This window comes from Grammomys surdaster, unplaced genomic scaffold (assembly GCF_004785775.1).
Source record: "Grammomys surdaster isolate TR1022 unplaced genomic scaffold, NIH_TR_1.0 216, whole genome shotgun sequence".
Lineage (NCBI taxonomy): Eukaryota > Metazoa > Chordata > Mammalia > Rodentia > Muridae > Grammomys > Grammomys surdaster.
Window position 1 is genome coordinate 98,455 of NW_021604661.1, and position 10,397 is coordinate 108,851.

General features: G+C 39.1%; 1 long non-coding RNA gene across 1 annotated transcript in view; it reads left to right on the forward strand.

The window, feature by feature from the left end:
- Positions 1–1,219, forward strand: part of LOC114625396 — a 2,482-nt gene extending 1,263 nt beyond the window's left edge. The window contains exons 2-3 of the long non-coding RNA XR_003712072.1: positions 198–287; positions 440–1,219. This is a non-coding gene — a long non-coding RNA (uncharacterized LOC114625396). The remainder of the gene's footprint in view (positions 1–197; positions 288–439) is intronic.
- Positions 1,220–10,397: the final 9,178 nt, after the last annotated feature.

The window sequence follows — 10,397 nt, forward strand, 5'->3', positions numbered from 1 at the left end:
TCTCTCTCTCTCTCTCTCTCTCTCTCTCTCTCTCTCTCTCTCTCTCTCTCTCTCTCTCCACCCTCTGTGTGTGTCTATGTGTCTGTGTGTCTGTAAGAGAGACAGAGAACCTAGGCACCAAGCAGGTGGGTAGATCTGAGGAGGAAGCTGCTCCTCATGCAGACCACCCCTCATTACATCCTTTATTCTTTTCCCAGTCTCTATCTACAGGTAACATACTTTTGCTCACTCACCCTGGAAGATGTGTCCCAGCTAGTGGGAGGAAGCTGCTATAGGAATAGAGGAAGGTAAGGTGAGGGGTAGGGAGCACATTCAGGCCCTGGGCTGTGAGAGCGCTTGAACCAATTCCCATGACAATGTACAGGGGACAGGAATAACATAGTGGTCCCCACACTGTGGGCCCTGGCTTCTATCACATGGCTCTCTGTTTCTGTTTCAGATACCCATATTGTGTTTGGGACCTCCAGATCTATGACACAGTAGCCAGAGGTCCCTGTATCTGGAGGTGCAGGAAAACCTGGTATATGGAGAACATGGATTCTACTAGGGACACGGCTCCTAACTACTAGCTCGCAACTTTAGTGGAGGCATGTCACTTGTTGAACTTTGATTTTTTTTTTCCATTTGTCAAAGAGACTGGTAACCTTTTCTTCATGGATGTCTGCAGGGATTAAATAAATTGGTGCATGCAAACAATTAAATGTGTTTATAGGATGGTGCTGAGCAGTGCCAGGGTCAATATTATTGCTGGCTGTTCATGATTAGTATTGCTATTGATTAGGGGAAGGATTAGCACCTTTTCTCCAGGGTCTCAGCAGAGATCTAAGGAAGCCAGCAGGTGGGAAGATGGAAGGTGGCAAGTAGAGGGAAGCAGAAGAGCTTTATGCTAATACTTCTCATTTGTAAAGAATGATAGATAGTTGTGGGCAGTCATCCCTACCCTACTCGGGATTCTTTCCATGCACTTCCCCTTATTTGTGTACACAGAAACATACACACACACACACACACACACACACACACACACAGCCCAGACTGAGAGGCAGCAGAGGCCTGGCTTGCAGCCTGCAGAATTCCTGGCCCTGGTATGTGTCCCTCTGTTGAGGGGAAATTAGCTAGAGTTTGGCTTATGGTCAGTGGTTGGCAGGGACTGGAGACAGAGCTGAGGCTTTTGAGATTATAGGGCTTTGAGCGAGCTGGGGTGTGGTCCATGCAGTGGCCAGACCTGTAGCAGAGATTGCTCATCTATACCCTGGGGTGGAAGAATAGGGTTTCCTAACTGGTTTCTAGGTATGGGGACGTGGGAGAATACCAAGGGGTTGGGAGTCAGCAGAGGAGCCAAAGGAGGGGAGAGATTGGAAACAGAGGGACAGGGAGGGCAGGGACCTTTAGCTATGAGAATACTTTCCTGAAGAAGCATTTGTTGTGGAAGGAGAGGAACTAGCCTGTTGCCCAGGGGCATCTCGACCTGAAACTAACTAAACATATATATATATATATATATATATATATATGTGCGCACAAATGACTGCATGTCTACCCTGTGTGTACATGTCTCATCACTGCGCTGTAGGTGTATATGAGTTTATGTGTGTGTCAACAGGCTATATGACAGCATATGGGATTCTGTGGGTGTCTGAATAGGTTTGAGTTTGTACTGGAGGGCATGGTTTTGCATGTCTATCTGGGTGAGCAAATGGTCATGTTTGATTCTGACCCAAGTATTGGCATGTTTCTCTGAGCTTGTATTAGGCCTATTGAATGTGTGTGTGTGTGTGTGTGTGTGTGTGTGTGTGTGTGTGTGTGTTACATGTCCAATTAAATGAATGCCTAGCTGGATCTGATTGTATATATTCCTGTTTTTTTCCACGTGTGACTTTCAGTGTGCATTCATCCAAATGATTTGTGTGAGTACAAAAATAGATATATGTGTCCCATGCATATAGGAAAGTATGTGTGTGTGAACATGCTTATATGTGTTGTAGGTGTGTCTTGCATATATTTGTGTGACCAGGCCTATGTGTAAAAGTCTGTATAGATTCTTTAGCAATTTTCATTATGTCTATGCCTGCATGTGCATGCTTGAGTGGCCACTGTCTCTAAATAAGCCTATGTGTTCATATCTATTTAAAGAAATGTAAGTATAAATAGACACACTGCAATAAGAGAAGAGTATATGAATGAAAAATATTTTATGTGTGCATAGACTGTGGTGTTTATAGCAGTGTGTATTCATCCACAAGGCTGTGTGCATAGGTGAATGGATATATCTGTATGATGTCTAGTTTGGTGTAAGTGCATATCTGATTATGGTATGCATGAGTGTTGCAGGACACTTGGGTGCATGTGTCTCAGTATGTGTCTTATTTGAAATTTTTAGTGTGACTGTGTATTTGACTATGTCTTGAGTGACTGTGCATATATATATATATATATGCTAGTATTTGTTAGTACCTGACTGTGCATATGTTCAAGTGAACACATCTGTACATAGGCATGTGTTGTCAAACACAGTTAAGGGTATATTTTTGAATAAGCCTGTGTGTATGCCCGTCTGAATACACAAATGTGTGAAGTACCAGTTTTCACAGTTTTATTTGCATTTGTATGTTTTTATCTTTGTTTGATCTAAAGCATGTATTATAGAATAATGTATATAAATTTATGTGCGTGCTACTCTTAGTCCACAAGTACATTTATGTGTATGTGTTTCCATTTATGGATGTCTTTGCATGTATGTATGTGATACGTGGATCAAATTTTCTTATGCAGAACAAGTGTGCGTGCAAGAATACATGAGTGTACTTCTATATGTGCATGTGTTGAAATATGCCCTTATGTTGTATTCCAATATACATTTAAGTTACTCTAATTTATGTGGCTTCTCAGAATGGGTGTGTGGATGTAACAGTATATATACTTGACTGTGATAGTGTGCTTTGTGAATATCTGTGTTTTTATATTTAATTGTATACCTATAAGAATGAGTTATTATATGTACAAGTCTATAAGCATGTGACTATGCTATGTGTGTACATGACCAGTTGTATATTCAAGTCTTTATGTTAGAATATCTGCATATGTATACCTCATCTCATTTACAAGCATTTGTATATTTAGGTATGGATATGTGTGAGCACATCTATACAGATATGTATGTATGTGTGCGTGTATGTATGTGTGTGTATGTGTGTGTATGTATGTGTGAATATACTTCAGTGGTTATGTTTGAGGGTATATGTATACACAACTTGGGAGATCCCTCTTCTGTACCCACCCATGTTTCTTTATCATCTCTTTAGATATGATACATATATTTTTACATATCTCTGTAGATATGTAAAAATACTTTTACATACCTGTGTCCCCACTTGTGTTTGTGAGTGAATGCATGTCATTTATGAGTATATCATGTGAATATAGCCTATTTTAAAGAGTAAATGTGGCTAAGTCTAATAGAAATGTGCCTGTGTGTGGATAAATAAAGGTATTTGTACATCTGCCTGTCTGATATGAGATTTGGCCTTGGTCTTGTACAGACTGACCTCTACACAAACTTCCTACCCAAATACACCCAGCTTTCATGTCGTCTACACCGTATGCATGCACCCACACTGCACTGTAGTCTCTTCCGCATGCTCACCAATGACCACAGGGGGCTGTGATAAAACTTTGAAACAAAAATCTCCCTTCCTTTCTCACCACTGGCAAAGGCACAGGGCAGGACAGCATCATAATAGTGCCTAGGGTTAGTAAAAGCTTTGGTTGGAGTGTGTGTGTGTGTGTGTGTGTGTGTGTGTGTGTGTGTGTGTAAAGGAGAGAAAGCGACAGCTAAGATGAGAAAGTACAAATGTGCATCTGGACATTTCACATAGAACACCCAAATAACGCCACCACGCAGAAATGTAGATGTCAATAAATATGCATAAGTGAAAGTATATCTTTAAAAAGTACTAGATATGGGCGGGGTGTGAATATGTGGAGTGTATATATGTAAGAGATTATATGTATTTCTGGGTAGTGTGTGCATGTGAGATAGTTGTGTGTATTAGCAAGGGAAGGATTCTTTTAAACACAAAGATATACATACATCCCACCCAAATATTTTCAACTGTCACACAAACAATCTGTGTATGCCTCTACACAAACTCACTACCCAAATACACCCATGCCTTCTTCTCCTCCACACCATATGGATATACCCAACCCACACTCTGCACAGTACTTCCCACACAAATGTGCCTTAAAAACATTCTGCATACACACCATCCAGTTTACATCAGTAGACTTGGTGACCATGAGAGTGTATGTATTGGAATTATACATGTTTATGAGATGTGGATGTATCCTGATGTTATATCAGAGAAAGTGTATGGGTACATTCGGGCTTGTGTGTGAGACCATGTGTGGGCGCATTTGGAATAGAATGGATTTGAATGTAGGTGTGTTTGAATAGTAAGCAGGTCAAAGCATGGATATACTTAGGTGGCAAAGTGTGTGTGTATGAAAGAGAGAGAGACAGACAGACAGACAGACAGACAGAGACAAGACAAAGAAACAAACAGAAAGTATTAATGCACATAGTTCTCTGAATCATGTTAGGTTAGAATTTGGGTGATATGTGAATGTGTGTGTCTCTGAGTGTATGTATTTGGCTTTGGAAACTGTGAATATATCTAGGTGGTGTGTGTTAGTGCAGTGTTTTTAGAGGGTACATGTATCACTTTGGTTGTGTTTTGGTAGTATGCATTTGAAAGAGATTATAGGTACACCTAAGACAGGTATGAGTGCTTCAAGTTGGGGTGAGGGTAAGTTTAAGTGTATCTAAATTCTGTATGTAAGAGTGTGGGCATGCTGAGTTGGAGATTGTATAAGTGTGACTTTAATTGGATAGAGTGACTGTAAGTGTAAGCATATTTGATGTGCATATATATGAGAATGGATTATGTAAATGGGATGTATATGAAAGTGTGGGCGTATTGGTGTTGGGTATATGTGTGAAAGTAGATGTATCTGAGTAGTGTGTGTGAGGAGGATGAATGTGTATATATCTGGGTTTGGGGCTTGTGAGAATATGGGTATATCTAACTAGGACATATTCAGTTCTCTGGATGGATAGGGAAGAGAGAATCTAAGCGGTGCATGTGAGGGGAAAATGTATGTTTGTGTGAGATGACTGAATCTAGCATGTGTGCAGGTATATCTGGATAGTGTGTGGTTCTATGTATTTCATTTGGGAAGATATCTAACGTGGATTTATGTAGCTATTTTATAGGTGCTGTATCTAGATATTTTGTGTATTCAATAGTGGTCATTTATGAGTAAAATTTGTGATTGTGACCACGTATGTATATATTTTCTTGGGCATATATATCTCTGCTAAAATGTCTGTAATGTGAACTTGTCCATAACTTGGTATGAATGATCATTTGTACCTAGGTGCATTACTAAATGGGAACACTGGCTTGTATATGCACATGCTAGAAATTATATATATATATAATTTCTAAATGTGAATTTAGAATTTATTTTTGAGGTGAATTTATTTCTAAATGTGAATAAATTGAATCTGCAAGTTCTCTAGAGACAGCCTTTGGGTTTACTGTTTATTAGCTGTGTGGTTTGCGTAAATCACATAACCTCAACAAAGCCCCAGTCTCTTGTCTGTAAAATGGAGGAAATAAACCTATCTATCTTGCAACGTTAGGATAGGATGAGTTAATACACTGAGAGTGCTTGGAACAGTGCCTAGCACATAATGAGCCCTCTCATGAGGAATTACTTATTACAGGTAACAACAGTATATTACCTGTTTTTATCATCTGTGTATACCTGTTACAATTATCCCTGTCCTAAAAGCTAACAGTGTGCATTCATCTACAACTGCAAAGGAGGTTTTAACGTGCATATTTGACTCATTATATGTACTATGTGTATGTCCAAGAAAATGGGCTTAGCTTCTTTTTATGTAAGAGCGTCTTTGTACATGAAAATTGGTTAATAGTTGTAATGAATCTCAGTGTTCATATAGAAACAAAGATGTGTGAGAAAGAATGTGCTCAAGGGTAAATGGAAGGACATTGAGCTTTTTGCGTATATTTGCTAGTATACACTTCTCTAGGTACGTGAGTACACACTCCCATATGTGTGATAATGTAGCATCTGTGAGAATATGGGTATATACATATATGAACATGATTCTGTGTACACACATGCCGGTGTATTTTTATTTGACTACGGAACTAGGTTTACAATTGTCAGTATCTACATGTGTGCATGTGAGTCTCTTTTCTTCCTGTAAATTTCAAAAGGCTGATGTTCCTGTATATGTGATGAATGCAGTTGGAAGCATTTGTGTGGTGTGGGTTTGTGTCTAATACATGTGGGCATGTATTAGAATGTGTGCATCTGTCTTGTTCAATGAGGGTGGAAAGTGTGAATCAATGTGTGTGCATCTGAAGATTTGTGTTTATATGTTTCTAAGCCTCGGTGGTTATGTGGGTTTGGGATGCATGAGTCTGGATTGTTTCATCTGCTTGATTGCCTGTCTGTGCAGCTGTGAGCCTGAGCAATATGCCTCCAAGTATACAGATGCTATGTTTAAATGACTGTGTACCAGGGCAGATTTGTGAGAGTGGCTTTTTATAAAATAGTAGGTTTGGGGCCAGTGAGATGGCTCAGTGGGCAAAGTTGCCTGCCTGCCATTAAGGCAGACAACCTGAGTTCAGTAACTGGGAGCCACATTGTAAACAGAGAGAACACCAAAGGTTGTTCTTTGACTTCTGAACGTGTACATGGAATACATAAGAACACACATAAATAAATATTCTTTACAATAAAAATTAAATGTAGTAGCTCCAATGTTTTAGTGTAAGAGCCAGTGTGAAGCACGGAAGGTCTGGGTCTGTAGGACATGAACAAGATTTGAGCTCTGTCTAAATGTCAATTCTTATGCCTGCACAAACAGGAATGTGTCTAAATGTGTAGGTCCGTGCAGTTATGTTTGTATGTATGCACATTTCCAAGTGTCCTTTGAATGGTGAATGTGTCTTTGTATGTTATGTCTGTATGTTGTATATCCTTGAGTGATTTGCTATTGAATGGATACCAAAACACATTCACATTTTCTTTGTGTAGAAGACACACACAGAGAGAGAGAGAGAGAAAGGGGGGGGGGGAAGCTAGTTGTATTTATCAGCTGGTTTAACTCTGAATGTGAGTACAGATTTGAATGTCCATGTGCCCATATACTATTCCTCCCCTCTCTCTCTCTCTGTGTGTGTGTGTGTGTGTGTGTGTGTGTGTGTGTGTGTGTGTGTTAGTGTTTACATGCAATGTGACTAGATGTGAGTGTTTTAGGGCATTCACACAACTCAACATCCAGAGAAAGTAAAATCTATCTGGCACACTAGAGTAAACTAAAGACTATTTAGAGGTACAGGAGTTTGATAAAAATAAATTTCTAACATTTTCCTCATATTATACATTTATAAGGAAAAACTGCAAAGTTTTAGGGGATTTATTAAGTATTGACTTTGTATACAGCTTTCAAATAAAGTCTTTTTGCAGATTATTTCATGACACACTAGATTGCTCCTCTCAATGCATAACATCTTCCCTTCCCCTCCCCCCTTCCTTTCTCTCTTTCTTTTTGTGAAACAGGGTCTTGCTGACCTAGAGCTCACTGTGTTATCCAGGCTGGCTTCAAACTTGCTTCCTAGCAAGACGTGGTGGAGTACATCTTTAATCCCAGTGCTTTGGAGACAGAAGCAGGTGGACCTCTGAATTTGAGCTCTGCCTGGTTTACATAGTAAGTTCCAGTATAGCCAGAGTCACATGGTGAGACCCTGTCTCAAAAAAGCAAACAAAACTAAATAAAAACTTGCTTCTTTCTCACAAATATATTTACAGGCATACAGCACGTCTGGGTCAGAGCATAATCTTTTTTTTTTTTTTTTTTTTGGAGACAGGTCTCACTATTTAGTTTTGGCCAACCTGGAGCTAGCTACATAGACCAGGCTGGCCTCGAAACCATAGAGATCCACCTGCCTCACCCTCCTGAGTGCTAGGATTAAAGGCATGATGGGAATCCATAGTGGTCATCAGTGGCCACTTTTTGTGAGCCTTTGGTCATAACTACCATGGCTTCTTATATTATCGTTCCATTCTTTTTTTTTTCTTTTGCTCATTTTTATCTGGATTCAGTAAATCAATTTGGTAATTGTATTTCTTGGTGAAAACTACAAACAACAGCAACAAAATAGGATCTAGTAATAGTGTATAGTTTGGGTACATATAAACTTCTACATGGCTTGCCACTTAATCTTGGGAGCCATGGATAAGGTAACCAAGGAGGTGGCTCAGGCACATTTTGCCCTAATTTCCTTCATAATTCACTTGAATGTACAAAACACAGCTATATTATTCTGAAGGTCAGCAAAGCCTATTTCAAAAAAAAGAAAGGAAAAAAAAGAAAGGAAGGAAGGACGAAGCATGAAGACCCAAATTCATATACCCAGAGCCTTCTTGAAGCCAGCGGCAGCAGTGTGCATATCTAATGACGTACCTACACGAGATGGGAAGTGGACACAGGAGAATGCCACAGAAGTTTTGGGGCCAGCTAGCATGGCATAGACAATGACAAACAATAAAGACACTGTCTTGAAGTAGAAAGCAAGGACTGACAAATAAGATAGTCCTCTAGTCTCCACACATGTATGCCCCCCACACCATACACATACACATAAAATTCTTGTAATAAGTGCTCATGAATATTGAATCTAACATACTTATCATTGGAAGTGTCTCAAAATTATGATGAAACATTTCTTCTAAGTAGACATAGACTTGGCTCTCTCTATATATATTCTATTATTTATAATGCAACACCAAGTAGACATCACTCCAGAGCCATACTTAACCTCCATTTTCCTAACTTGGAGTTTACTTGGAATCTATAAGCCATGTCAGTGCTGCCTTCTTTGATTTTTAAGTGCCTGCAAATGCAGTGCTGGGCATGTAGCTTAGCTGGCATAGTGCTTACCTAGCATGCATGAAGTCCTGAGTTCAGTCCCCAGCAGCCCATAAGCCAGGTATAGTAGTACAAGCCTATAACCCCAGCACTGGGGAAGTGGAGACAGGAGGTTCAGAAATTCAAGGTTATCCACATTTACACAGAGTATTCAAGAACAAGCTAGGCTACATAACACTGTGGTTCACAAAAGAAAAATGATGGCTATTGGTTTTTATGTAATTCTATTCCCATATGTTCAAAAAGGGATATGTTGAAGCCCATTGAATATTAAATCTGCAAAAGAAATAGACACAAAGAAGTAATTGAATGCTTTTAGCTTATAATACTTTTAAAAGTTAACATTTATTTATTTTGTATTTGGCAGGGGCAGGGGTGGTTCACACACGCCAGTAAGCACATGTGGAAGTCACAGGACAACTTGCAGGAGTACATTCTCTCAACCATGTGGGTCCCAGGAATCAAAGTCAGGTCTTCAGGCTTGACAGAAAACGCCTTTACCTTCTGAGCCATCTTACCACCACTTATGATATTTTTTTTATAAAATTCCTACACACTTAAATTTTAAAACAGAAAAACATATGTATGATTTCAATTCTTCAAAAAAAACTAAAAGATACATGGAAACAGTTTTGCACTTAGTTAAAGTCATCATTTAGTTAGTTAGTTCATTGTGTATTATAGAAATTAGACTTAAAAAGTTTTACAAGTGCCGCTGGTATTACCAAAGCCAGCTTGTCATCCCAACAGTAGCATCCAGTCTAGTCTACATATGGAGCTCCAGGCCAGTCAAAGCTACATAATGGGACCCTGTCTCTAAACAAAACAAAAACTAGTAGCATCAATTCATAGACCTATGTATGAAATTTCCATATTTCAAAATATTCTTGCATAAATTTGCATATATTAACCTTAGTTTAGTTTTTTACTAATTGCATTTCTCTTCAAGGGCTCTGATTAGTACTGTAGACTAAGCATATATGGACAATATCCATAAATCAGTATATAGTGAACTCCTTTCAGTTCAACAGTTTAGTTTTAAGCTACTGCCACCTCTGACCTAATGTGTGTCTCCTAATAGCAATAATTAAAACTCCCTCTGCCTAGTCTCTTTACCTCATCCATCCCAAATACATTGTGGACAATTTCCCTGCAGAATACTAGTAGGTAAGATTTAGCTTAGCTTTTCTTGTTAAGTTTGCAACCCTGTCATTAACTGACTGAGCTCAGTATAAGAATAGTCTAATCGTAAAATATCTTGGTTCCTTAATTTGTACTTCCAAGTGCTTTAAAATATTTATTTTAGATGTAGTGTGTGGTGTGTGTGTGTGTGTGTGTGTGTGTGTGTGTGTGTGTGTGTGTGTGT